This window comes from Triturus cristatus, chromosome 8, assembly GCF_964204655.1.
Source record: "Triturus cristatus chromosome 8, aTriCri1.1, whole genome shotgun sequence".
NCBI classification, from domain to species: Eukaryota; Metazoa; Chordata; class Amphibia; order Caudata; family Salamandridae; genus Triturus; species Triturus cristatus.
Genome location: NC_140591.1, coordinates 1,137,712,037 through 1,137,725,739, shown reverse-complemented (window position 1 = coordinate 1,137,725,739; position 13,703 = coordinate 1,137,712,037). Strand labels below are relative to the sequence as shown.

Genomic DNA, 13,703 nt, shown 5'->3' with positions numbered 1-13,703 from the left:
ATTTCCTCCCATGCAGCATTCCCCCAGGTCTGCTGACAAAAATGGTACCTCACTTGCATGGGTGGGTCAAGGACCCTTAACAGGAAAGGGCCCAAAACCTACTGAGGCGACATGAAAATTGCCTCTCTCAAAACCACCTGGTTTTGCAAGGGGGGGGGGGGGGGACACCTGGGTTTTTGGCCTGAGCTCTGCGGCCATCTAGGGAAACATAACAAACCCACACATTTCTGAAAACTAGACACCCGGGGGCTTCCAGGGAGATATGGCATGCGTGGATCCCCCAACGTTTCCTTACCCAGAATCCCCTGCAAACCTCATTTTTACCTGAAACAAATCACTTTTTTCACACATTTTTGTGTGGGAAAGTTGTGGCATCACCGGGCTCACACAAATATCCCACCACCCAGCATTCCCCCAGGTCTCCCGATAAAAATGGTGCCTCACTTGTGTGGGAAGCCCAAGTACCCGCGACAGGGAAGGGTCCAAAATATTTTTTGATAGGCAATGTTGATGTTTCCTCAAAACGTTTTGGGCCCTTGCCTGTCGCGGATACTTGGGCCTCCCACACAAGTGAGGCACCATTTTTATCGGGAGACCTGGGGGAACGCTGGGTGGAGGGAAATTTGTGTGAGACCAGTGATGACACAAGTTTCCCACACAAAAATGTGTGAAAAAAGTGATTTATTCAACTAAAATTGAGGTTTGCAGGGGATTCTGGGTAAGGAAACATTGGGGGATTCACGCAAGCCATACCTCCCTTGAAGCCCTCGGGTGTCTAGTTTTCAAAAATGTATAGGTTTGCTAGGTTTCCCTAGGTGCCGGCAGAGCTAGGGTTCACAAACTAGAGCTAGGCACTTTGCCAAAAAAGGGTCATTTTTCACTGCGAAATTGAGGTGTGACCACGTTGCGTTTTGCACCGTTTCCTGTCGCGGGCACTAGACCGACCCACACAAGTGAGGTACCATTTTTCTTGTAAGACTTTGGGGAACACGGGGTGAGTGGAAATTTGTGGATCCACGCAGATTCCAGAACTTTCCACCACAGAAATGTGGGGAAAATGTGTTTTTTTGGACAATTCTTTAGGTTTGCAAGGGATTCTGGGTAACAGAACCTGGTGGGAGGCAGTCAAGTTACCCCACCTCCTGGGTGTCAAAAATGTATAGGTTTGCTAGGTTTCCTGTGAGAAGTTGGCCTGGCATATGCTGGTCACTAGTTATAGTGGCCACCTTGCACCAGTCCAATTCAATTCTTATGGTAGATAGGTTTAAGACAACCTTTTAAAGAAAGCTATCCTAGTGACAGCTGTGAAGAGCAGCCTTCAGGATAATTCTCAGAGGAATGTAAAGCAGCTTGTTTTACCTTATAATCTCTTGAATTACCAAATGAAAGGACACCACACAGGTATATATCAAATATATATGTATTTATTACTAAACACACACTACTAATCTCTTTATGAGATTAGAAGTCAAGAACATATGCAAATATCAACGTTTCACAATAAGTTAAGCACAAATATGGCTGGGGAACTAGGGGCGTACCAGACCATATACTAAAAAAGAGGTTTAGGAATGTCGACTTGCAAGGGGACATGGCCTAGGGCCTTCAGAATCGCTGGGGTCTCACTAATCCACCCAAGGCTGGTACGTAAAGGACCCACGGGAGACGCGTTCAGTGTGAGAACACAGCCGCGGGTTCCCTATTGATTTCAATGGAGCAAGTCGCGGTTGGAATTTTAAAGTTTAAGGGTACTGCGGGACGGTCTACAAGCAAGCCACTTCCAAGGTAAATAATTCGAAGGCCAACATGCACAGGAGCACCGGAGTGCACGAGTTACCTCACCCAGGGAAGCCGGGTGCATAGGTGTCTTTTGGTGTCGGGTCGCGTCGTCGTTTTCAATGGAAGCCAAAGAAGTTTTGCTGCTTGTGAAGACTGGAGAAGTGTCCGGTGGAATCCGAGGCTGGATTCAAGATGAAGAAGACCTGAAAGCAGAAGGGACAGTGTTCACAGTCACTTGCCAGTGACCCGGGGCCAGGAAGATGGATGCCCACGGAAGTCGGGTGATTTCAGGTGATCAAGGGTGTTTTGACTCTTCAGCCACGAGGTCCAGGAGGCATCGACGATGACCAGGAGCTGGATTCAGAGTGTCCCACGAAGTCTGCAGCTTACTGAGGTGTCGGCAACCGGATTGGAGCCAACAAGCCTTGGCAACAGCAAGTCTCATAGAAAATGAAGAAAGTCAGCGGTGAAGACCAGCAAGGTCTGAGGGACTCACCCAGCGAGGGTAAGTGAGGGCAAGCCTGGAGCAACCAGGGGAGCCCTTTGGTTAGATGAGAAAGTCTTCGGGGGACCCACAAGCCAACGGGCAAGGGATCGCGAAGACACCTCGTGAGGATTCACTTCACAGGAGCCCACGGTCACTCGAGACGAGGTAGGCCTCTGATTTTCAAGGGAAATCCTGCTGGAGGCTTGGACCACACGTGGTCCAAAGCACAAGTTCGTAGAACGCCGTGAAGGGGTTGCACTCGACAATAGTGCACGGTACCCGGGTATTGCTGTTCCTCGTCGCTCGTGGGGTCCACTCGCCTCAGCTCTGCTGGGGTCTCACAATGGCCGTCAAGAAGTCAGGAAATCCACTTCCGGGGCTGCAGGTACTTTGGACTCCAGCAGGAGTGGGAAAGTTTACGACTGTTGATTAAAGGTTTTTGGTGCCTGCCAAGCAGGGGAGTCACTCCTTGACTCTAAGGGAGATTCTTCAGTCTTCCAAAGGTAGTGGAACGTCAAAGGGCCAGGATTCTTCTTGTAAAGTGTCGCCCAGGGATATCTAACCTGCAATGGCAAGGTTTCCCGAACTTATACTAAAGGAAAGGGAGGGACTAGCTCTATGACCACTCCTCTGGGAGGGTCAGGGTAGAGTGTGGTTACACCCACTTCCCTTTGTCCAGTTTCTCGCCAGAGCAGGGACAGGTAGCCCCTGAACTGGTTTGAGCTGGCATATGCACAGAGGAGCCTACTACTCCCCCAGTGCAGGACTTCAAAGCACTCTAGGAGTGCACCCACCCAGCCCCAATCCACTAAATCCTGTCTGGAAGGTGGTTACACCTCCCTGTGACAGGATGCCTATTGTTGGGCCTCCTCCACTATGAGTTTCGGTCAGCAGCAGGAGGGCAGCCCAGTGTCTGTGCTGGTGGCATCCATTTTGTGATGCCAGGGCTCTTTCAGATTTCTACCGTGTTTCCACAGTAGGTACATGTCTTCCCCTCTAAAAGGGTGGGATCATACTCCACACCAGTTACTGGTGTGGGGGTATGATTCCAAGTTGTTTGACACCAAACACGACAGGTTTTTTTGCAGTCATTCCAAAGTTAGCATTTACCGGTAGGTTATAATGCACTTAAGTGTATATGGTTTAACCGCATCCACAAACAGCCACATAGAATAGACTCTGCCAGCTGCAGAGGGGCCCTGTTCATGCAGAGGCACCCCCTTACATTGTAAACCAAGCACCCTGCCCTCAGGATTGATAGGGCCTGCCTTAGGGGTGACTGATAGGTTTATATGTGTGTGTGTATGGTGAGATATAGGGAACCTATAACTCACTGAGGAGTGCTAACACTACCTCACCCAGGCTGCAGCAGCAGGCCCGTGGTGTCAGATTTAGTCTGCTTCCCAGGGGTGGCATAATACATGCTTCAGCCCCTGGTAGGCCTGTGAAGTACCTATGCCCTTGGTACCTAAGGTACCATATACTAGGGGCTCATAAGGTACCATAGTATCCAATCACTAGTGCATCTAGCATGCACTCCAAGTCGTTTAAGGGAGAAAGCAGATAGGCTGGGGTCCTGGATAGCAGGATCCCAGCCAGACTAGTCAAAAACCCTCAAAACACCAGAAAAAAAGTAGGGGCAACCACGCAGTCAGATTCCACCTTCCTACATTTCCCTCGGTGCCGGCAGAGCTAGAGTTCAAAAACTACAGCTAGACACTTTGCAAAAAAAGGGTAAATTTTCATTGTGAAAATGTGGTGTGTTCACGTTGGGCTTTGAGCCATTTCTTGTCGTGGGCACTATGCCTACCCACACAAGTGAGGTACCATTTTTATCGAGAGAGTTAGGGTAATTCAGATTTGCAAAGCAACTGTTATTACCTATTGATTTTTGATGCATTTCTGCCTTCCAAATGAAAGACATTGTGTAAAAATGAAGTCATTTTGAAAAATGACCGATAATTCTCATGCTAGTATGAGTATTCCCAATTTCGAAAATGTGCAAATATGTACTGTTTCTAAACTCTATAATTTGTTCCCATTTCAGAAATACATAGGTGTCTTTCATACCGATTTTTCCATGTATACATTTTCCCACAATGATTGCTATATACCCGGAACATAATAAAAAGACATTCCAAATTGCTGCTCAGTTTTTGACTCTGGGTTCGTCGGGTTCTTGGTGAACCTACAAGTCCTATATAGCTCCACAACCAGGAAGGTCCAGCGGATGTAACGGTATATTGCTTTCAAAGAGCTGTCATAATTAGAGGAAGTTACAGGTGAAAACGTTGACACAAAAGGCTGGTTTTTTTCAACTAATTTGCAATTTTTCCTATATTTAACTATTAATTTCTATAAAGAAACCTTGAAGGATCTACACAAATGACCCCTTGCGAAATTCAGAATTTTGTCTACTTTTCTAAAATGTATAGCTTTCCAGGATCCATTATTGCTTTCATACCCATTTCTACCATTAACTGGAAGGAGGTTGAAAGCACAAAAAATAGCAGAAATAGGCTATGTCCCAGAAAAATGCCAAAACTGTGTAAAAAATGTTGGTTTTCTGACAAAAGTCTGTCATTCCCTAAAAGCTGGGAAAATGGTGATTTCAGCCCCACAAACCCTTTTTTGATACCATTTGCAGGGAAAAACCCAGATGCCCTTTTTTCCCATTTTTTCCCAAAAAAACAAAATTTAGCTGTATTTTGGCTAATTTCTGGGACCCCTCCAGGGGAATCCACAAACCCTGGGTACCTTTAGAATCCCCATGATGTTGGAAGAAAAGGACGCAAATTTGTCGAGGATACCTTGTGGTTAAAAAGTTACAGGGACCTAAGCGCTCACTACCCCAAATAGTCAAAAAAAAGTCTTAGCACAGGGGGGGAAAGGCCTAGCAGCGAAGGGGTTAAAATTCTAATACAAATATTTATAATACCAATAATCATAGGTTTTTTCTAAAAAGCCTGTTGTCTGCATTCTTGAATGCCATGGTTGCAAAGGTTTCTTTGTCTTAATTCTAACTTGCCTCTTTCTTCCACCACCACGCACTTCCTGTCTCACTATCGCATGAAGGTTATTTTTCAACCATGTTTTCTCACTTTGTCACTGTTTTCCTATCCTTTACTTCATCTGTCTTTTTCCTTTTTCTAGCCATTCTCGCTCGGGGTCCAAATTTGATGATGAAAAATAAGTCCAGGTTCCCTGAAATGAGTGCCAGCACCCACCTGTGGCAACCACTAGCACGAATTAAGCACTGCTCAATATTGCAGAATCCCTTATAAAAACAATGAACACTTACGATGTGAAAGGAATAGAGCTTATAAGAGCCATCCCCTCACAATACAAGTAGACTGCATTGTATACTGATTGCATTTATACAGTGTTTACTAGCCATCACAAGACATTGAAGCGCTTCATGCTGGGAAGCACTCCAGAACACAGGGTAGTGGTTAATCCTGGTAAAGTTGTCATTGGGATTAGTCGTGTGCTCGCAAGGAAACCATTACACACATTTACTCTAGTTTCTTTGTGGTAGATTCAACTAATAGAAGTTAGGCACTCTCATTTATGGGGTATCCAAGTGCACACATACGGTTAGAGGGGATAAGAGGAGATTAGGCATTGTTAGGCTGCAGGTGCAGGACTTTAAAAATAAAAGGAGAGTTTACAAAATTTGAAATCAGGTGTGGGCAAGTTGCACAAAACACAATAATAGTGATTACGGCAAACATGCATGTGCATTTTTTATGCATAGATGCGGGAATATAGAGAAGGCTTTTAGAGATAGTTTTATTTAATAGCATGGCGTCTGAGGACAGAAACTAAGAGTAAGTGGAGGCAGTGAAAAGACAAATGACTTACCACCCACCATACCAGAGTGTGTGTGTAAAACTAGGAGACAAAATACAAAATGGACCAAATGAGTCATGACTGAGATTTCTGGCTTCCACCCAGCTAGTGACAGCAGCAACAAGTGTGCCAACGCGTCACATCACCGTGGCTGACGTTGACATGGCAGAACAACAACCATGGAATGTCCACTGAGAAGAAACTGCCAATCTGTGACATCAACAAAGAATAGCAATGACGCATGTGCGAGGGGATTTTGAGGGTAAAAACTTCACTGGCAAATGTACCAATGTGTGATATCTGAATGAGACTAACACGTAAGGGTTGTCAGTCCTGGGAACTAAATGAAGAGACTGTATTGGCAGACTACGGATCTGAGAAATCGAATAACAATGCTGAAGCTATGGCAAGGAGACTGATTTGTGACAACCACAGTCACTGTCAGCCTGTCGCACCCCAGGGTGCAGTAAAATGGCAATTCTATCTTTTAGCCTGCGACACTGCAATGCTGACTGAGATGCCAGAACTGTCAACCTATGCAAGCACACATGTAAGTATCAAGACACTTCAATAATGTGTTCTATACATAGTAAAATTGGTACTATGAAACACTTAAAAACACAGCGACATTGCAAGGTAAGTGGCCAATGAAAAACAATGCTGCACGCCAAGGCTAGGTTAGCTCTATATGACATCCCAATAGGAGTACCATGACAACGCAATAGTAGGGTTTAAAGTCCCTGCAGGGCAGCCTTCTATATTAGCCTGATCCATTCACCCCCAGATTCCGGATGCACCTTCTTGCCCCTCACATATGTACCCCTGGGACAGGAAACTACTGACAGTTTCACGCTAAATCTGTTTCATTCTCCGTGAAGGTGGTTCCTCACTTCACCCAGACCACACATGTATGATTGGGTTACGTGTGGAATGAGTCGAATCCATGTATTGTGTCAAGTCTTCTGAAAAGGCTCATTGACAGCAGCAAAAGATAGTTGCTCCAATTGTTAGAGTAAAGGCGTACTGGGTTTCCTTTTCTGGGAGGGGTCCATGAGGCCTGCACCTTGGAGAACACCTTGCAGTGTTGCCACTTGTCTAGTTTCTGAGCTAAAATATACATCCAGATCCCAAGAGCTACTCATGAAGAGAACCCTGAGGGACCTATTTGCTTACTGTGCATGAGCAAGGCAAGCCTCGGGTCTGGCAAAACAGCACAAAATCAATGTGGGTGTGTCACCGTCACCTTCCAATCTACACCCACCTGACCATTTGCTGACCCTCCACTCCGAGTGTAGAAAGGCCAACAAAACACTTGCTCATACACACTCTGCTCTGGTGCACCGTAGACTCACATTTTGAAGGTGGCGCTGTTTCAGTTTACGCACCAACTGGCTGCCAAGGCCCCAAATTCAGGCAGGTACTATCCCTGTGTAACCAAGACGAGGCTATGCAGCACTAGCTGGGAGAAGACAACATGCAAGTAACACATCTGTCACTTCCCAATTCAGGCTTTGGATGATAAGTTGGTAGAGAACAGCACAGTATGCTACGTAGCCCACTGAGCAGAGGCACAACTAGAGTGAAATTTTAGGGGGGGGCTAATAAAAATTTCAGGGGGGGATAATTCATCCAGCAATCGGCAGAGTGAAGATGCAGGGGCTCTAAAAAGGGGTGAAAGAATAACAAAGGCTCGTTAACAAGTAAATGGTCTTTTAAAGACCTGTGAAGTACTGGGGTGCGGCTGTGTGTGTGTCCGTGAAGCTGAAGCCCATTGAGCCCAATGGGCGTTGCGCGCCTGCAACTGAGCATTTGCTCTGATTCCCGTCAGGTGTGTGAAGTATAAGAGGGGGGCAGCTGATGATACAGTTGATGCAAGTACTGTCAAGATGCAAGTACTGTCAAGAATTAGAGTTTTCTTTTAAGAAAGATGGAATGTTACACTTAAGAACCCTCAAAAGCTTGAGTCTCCAGCCATTGCATAAAACTCGCTATTGATTGTAATGTAAAATGAGTATAGTGTATTTGTAAGTTATCACTATGTAATGCTTGGTGTTGTAACTCATACTCAAAAGATGCTAGAACGTTATGGTTTTCTTTGAAGATCTCAATTTAACCACAATATTCCTCAGATGTGAAAAAAAATGTTTGTTTTTTTTACAAGGTAAAGCCCTCACTGAGCATTCATATTGACTTTGATTATCTCCATGGCACGAGTCGGGAATACATGCAGGTACACGACATCCACCCACTCTTTTCACAGGGTGGACTCCGTTCCCCCTGCCATTAAGTCGGGCCTCAGAGAAATATGCTGAACACACTTAAATGTAAATGCCACAGAATTAAAACAAAGACACACTGCTTGTGTGTACTTGAGAGGCAGCTTTTGCCTTTGTTCTGTCCCTGTATATAAAAGATGCATGCGCTGTAAGAATGTCAGGTGTGGTTGTCTGTCCAAGTATTTACACAAATAACAATTTCAATAGCACTATTTTATTTCTTTTATGGTGCTATACAACCCAATGCAGGGTGTCAGAGCTCTTTACACAACATACACATTATACATTGACAATAAATCATGTACATGTGTAAATCAATGTACAAGATGAGTTACATGAAACAGTGAGGGTTACAAGGCGTAGGAGTCACTTTATACTTCACTGTGGTCTTTTAGAAGGATTAAAATTTATGAACTGCTTGGAACAATAGGATCTCTGTGTTGAAAGCAGTAAGCCACTTTACTATACATAAAATAAAAATCTGTCATCTGCGTGTTAATGATGTGCTTTGCAGGAGACACATTTGCGTTCTCTACTACTTCAAATCTAGGACTTCACAAAACACAGATCTCTCCAGCAAATGCATTAACTATCAGAGGTATCTCAGCATTATTACTATTCCCTGTGATTTACTCGGCACCTTCACAGCAGGTGCCTTAACCCAATCACATATTTTAAAATGTAAGCTTTGCAACCAATTAAGCATAATATCTACAACCATGCTTCTCCTAGTTGCCAAATTCTTTGTGGCAGGGTTTAAAAAAATAAATATTACTTGAGGCCCAGATTTTGCGGCAGGATTTGGCCACTTTTTTGGCACAACCACAAATCTCATTTGTTAAATCTCATAATGTGCTTAAATATAATCATAATATACCTGATAAACATGTGTGAGGTCTTAATATCTGATGTCACTTCTTGTGATGTCACTTCCAGGGAGGTCACATCCTGTGATGTCACTTGCAATGTCATGTGTCGTGACAACATGCAATGTGATGGCACGCATCATGATTTCACATGCATACTGCCTAACCTAGCTAGTCCCCCCACTTCTGTTTTTAGGACTTGTGCCCAGATTATCTCTCATTCTACATTTGAGTTCTAAGCCTATGCCACCTCCTCATGCAAGCCTTTGTTGCTTGATCAAGATTCCTTTTGAGAGTCACAAGTAGTAAGGGAGTAGATAGCCCAACCTATGGGAGTAAAATGGTATGCAAGCATTGGGACACTAGAAAGAAAAAATAATTTCTATGAACAGTGCTGCTGCTGTTTCAAAGCACTGTAAATAACAAGGGTGGCTATTACCCAATGTATAGGTCCTCAAATCACCGACCTCAAAATGATGGAAGAGCAAGTCCGTATTGCCGGGATTCAAACTTGCGATCTGTTGATCACCACATTTCTCAGCGGACAGGCACGACATACCTTCCCACGATCAAACAACAACCAGCACCCTTGCAAACATGCATAACGAAGTTGGTGCTTATTCGTCCACCAGGAATGCGCTTTGGGCCTCACAAGGGGTTGGAAAACGCTCAATAAAGTTATAATAAAACAGAAGCAAGCAGACATTATGGGCAGGGAAATACTCAGCTTTGTTTAAAGGGCTGCATTAGTAGTATAAATGTATATTATCTATATGACTATATTATTCCATTAACAACGTTTTTCGGTGGGTGCATAACTTTAAAATGCAAATGTGGTTATAACGCATCACAGCAGAGAAAAAGTATGGTAGGTCATCTGCAACAAACATCAAAAGTATAATAGAAAGGAGCGGAGTAATGTTACATGTTATAAACAAATAAATGTTGTAGTACAAAATGAATTTGAGTTATTTGTTTTTATTCCTTATTCTTTACAATTATCTGTGTATTTCCTTCCTAATTGTTTCAATTATTCAAACGTATTCCAATAAACCTATACATTGGTTTCCATCTTAACCATCACATGTAGAACTGATGCATTGATTCATTTATACCAGCAATATTCAAAATTATACACTTTGTAATAAATCAATTCAAATAAATGATGCTTAGTATATACAGTTGTACAGCTTAATGCTCAATACAATGCTCAATATGTACAATTATACAGCCAACGCGTTTCGTCCTATCTAGGACATCATCAGGGCTCAATGTTACTTGAAACAATCCTTGCAAATCTATGCTCTCTTTTCCTTCCGTACTCTTTCCAATTCTTCGTTTCCTAGCACTTGCCAATAATTTCAGTATCTCATCTTGGAATAATATATCCCCATATATTCCACAACAGATCCGATAATCCAGCTCAATAGCTAGAAACCACCATCTTTTTTCCAGACACTTCCACATCCATTATTATTCCTGTAATTTCAGTTTGTTGATTAACCTCCTCTTAGCTAATAATTAATCTTGCTTCAGCATATCCTCGTTCCACACAGCCGGTCCGATAGCCCTGCTCTCAAGAACAATTAGGAAGGAAATACACAAATAATTATAAAGAATAAGGAATAAAAACAAATAACTCAAATTCATTTTGTACTACAACATTTATTTGTTTATAACATGTAACATTACTCCGCTCCTTTCTATTATACTTTTGATGTTCTTTATTTAAGTGGCTTTAACAGCGGGCCACTAGGAGTGAGCAGGAGACCATTAATTGCAAGTAAGGATATTATTACACTAGATTATACTCTCTGGTGCACACATAGCAGCAACCCTCATCGTTGTTTCTATAAGTAACATCTGCAACAAACGTTCATGATGAAGTACACAGATAAATACAGAACAAGCTGTAGGAACATTAATAGCGTAAAGTATGATCGATCAATAAGAGGAAAAAAATCCAAGTGTAACATCACAAAACCGGCGACTGTAGCATTGCTACTGCATCGGGTTTCACCAGTGGATGTGCAGCTGAACAGTAAATGTCAGCCACAATGGTTAGACTTTTTATATTTATACTAAAATATCTAGCCATAATATTTAAACTAACTTTTCAAATATTTGCATATATGCAGAATCCAGTAAAATCAGCAGCGTCTCCCTTTAAGATCCCCGGTGAGTGATGTTCGAAAAGCAAAATAACGTCTTGTCATCAACGGTCAAACAGAATTTTACAATCAATACTCAGTTTTTAATTAGAAATGTGCTTTCTTTAACTAGAAATTATATTCTAGTTTGCCATGTTGGGTTTTTGAATCCGTAAAAAGACACTATAAACTACGTTTCAACTTCAGAGCGGAGATAAATCTCAGCAGGACACAGTTCTCGGAGGAGAAAAGAACTGCAGCGAATGGATTTATGTACAGAAGTGGTTTCCCGCTGCAGTTTTAGCAAGCGACTACATTTACCTCGGAGTCGTCCAGCTCTTTATTACCAGCCAGTTTGCCACTCGTGTGGTATTTGGAGCACTTTGTAACCGAAAAAACAAATCTTTGCTCCGATGTACGAGACGAGGATTGAGCAACCACCCGGAGCTCCAAGCCGCCCTCCCCGGGACAGAGGTGGAGTTCTTGAGTTGGCATAGCGTGTTGTGTTGTCTCTCTGCCCTCCTATCACCAGTGCTGCGCGGCTGTGGACGCGAACTGAGAACGACACCCGCTAGAAGTAACTCAAAACGCTCCCTTTCTTACAACACTCATCTTAATCCCAAAGAAACGGCAACATTTAGGAACAAACACCACAAAGGAGAGAACTAGGTTCTTTATCTTCACAACCTCCGAAGCAGCGGAGAGTGCAGCAAGTTCACCTGCGTGCCTACCTGTGCCAGGAAAGCGTGGGCAGCGGGTCACACTCTGTTTGCAGGCTCACTTACACTGCATCTCCTCCCTGGTGTGGTTTTTCCGGGCTCCTGCCTTCCCCCACCACCTGAATGAAGAATGGCATCTGAGCAGGGTCAGACCTGCCTCGAAGCACACCTCGAGCAGAAGTCAGCGCGGAGTTAAGCTGAACTGAACGTGCTTTTTCTCCCACAGGCGAACAAGCAACTCGAGAAAAGAAACAAGGCAAAAACAAGCCCAACCCACAAAGACGTGAGCCTGTTACATATAGGGTAAAATCAACAGCAGTCGGGTCTAGTCGTTTGAGCTTTCACTTAGTTGAATAGGCGCCGGTTTTAGGGGTGCTACTGCACCCCCAAACATGCTGGAGTTCTGAATGTAAAGGAGCAATAAAGAGGATTTTAAATGTAGCTTTCATCTTCTCACAGAGGTCAAATGTTATGCTCTGTCTTCTGACACATTGCTTCTTATGAGTGTTTTAAAAGGGAATAGAGAAGTGCAGGTACTCTCTATGTTGAGAACCTGTTTGCTCCTGAGAAGTGTTGATACTCATCCATTGAAATTAGGCGCGCCACGCGCATCGTGCAATAATCACACGCCACTATTATTGTCATAGCAAAAAGGGCCACTTTATTAAGACAGGTAAATTTCATAAATCTTTCAAAACCAACAACTTTGCATGACAACTTGAAGTCATAATATCTTAAATTATCTCATAAAACCCCCAACCTTTTGCAAAACTTGTCCCCAAATAGATCCATCGAATTTTCTTGAAACAACCCCATGTAATTGCAAGCCCCATTTTTCACTTTCCCTCCCCTGCGTTATTCCTTCCCCCCCCCCCCGGGCCACCTGAGGGATGGATAAGGCCGCTCCAGACTTTCCACCCCCCAAAAGCGCCACCCAGGAAAACCGAAGGGTTTTTCTGGCCGCCATGCAACTTGCTGAAAAGGAAAAAACATTATAAAGAATGATTGCACCATAAATTCTCATTCCACAAATTTGCGAGCATATCCCTAAGTTCCATCAAATAATATGCCTGACCCACCTGAGATAAGTGAACACCATTGTCTCTAAATAAATGCCCTTCAGCTTTTGTAATGTTACAATTGGACAACACTTTAATCCCCATTGCTTGACAAAATACCGTCATGGCTCGATTGAGTTTCCGCCTGGCCTTTTCAACTGCAGTCTGACTCCTAGCCCCCCTCCAATTTTTCCTGAAAATAAATTCTGTCCAAATTAAACACATACCTGACCAATTGTTCTTGATGACGGCAAGGTCCAGCTTCATTTGTTTAATAAGCGTTAAAGCTGATAGAGACACTAAGGGGCCGATTCACAGAACTAATTTAAGACAAAATCCTAAACTTACTACTTTTGGTATTCACAGAAGTTATGATTTTGTCTTAAGTTTGTCTTAAGACAAACTTAAGACAGACTTAAGACAGACTTAAGACAAACTTAAGATAGACTTAAGATAGACTTAAGACAGACTTAAGATAGACTTAAGATAGACTTAAGACAGACTTAAGACAGACTT

At 43.4% G+C, this 13,703-nt stretch overlaps 1 protein-coding gene and 1 long non-coding RNA gene across 7 annotated transcripts in view; one reads left to right on the top strand and one right to left on the bottom strand.

The window, feature by feature from the left end:
- Positions 1–12,379, bottom strand: part of LOC146805512 (interleukin-1 receptor type 1-like) — a 237,300-nt gene extending 224,921 nt beyond the window's left edge. Inside the window, exon 1 of one of the 6 annotated variants that reach the window (XM_085622782.1) lies at positions 12,142–12,379. The gene's annotated coding sequence lies outside the window, so the exon portion shown is untranslated. Of the gene's footprint in view, positions 1–11,731; positions 11,956–12,141 lie in introns of those variants that run through there. The other 5 variants (XM_085622783.1, XM_085622781.1, XM_085622784.1 and 2 more) reach the window with 5 other exon arrangements.
- The window catches only part of LOC146805511 (uncharacterized), a 457,188-nt gene that overhangs the window by 163,496 nt on the left and 279,989 nt on the right, over positions 1–13,703 (top strand). The window lies entirely within an intron of this gene.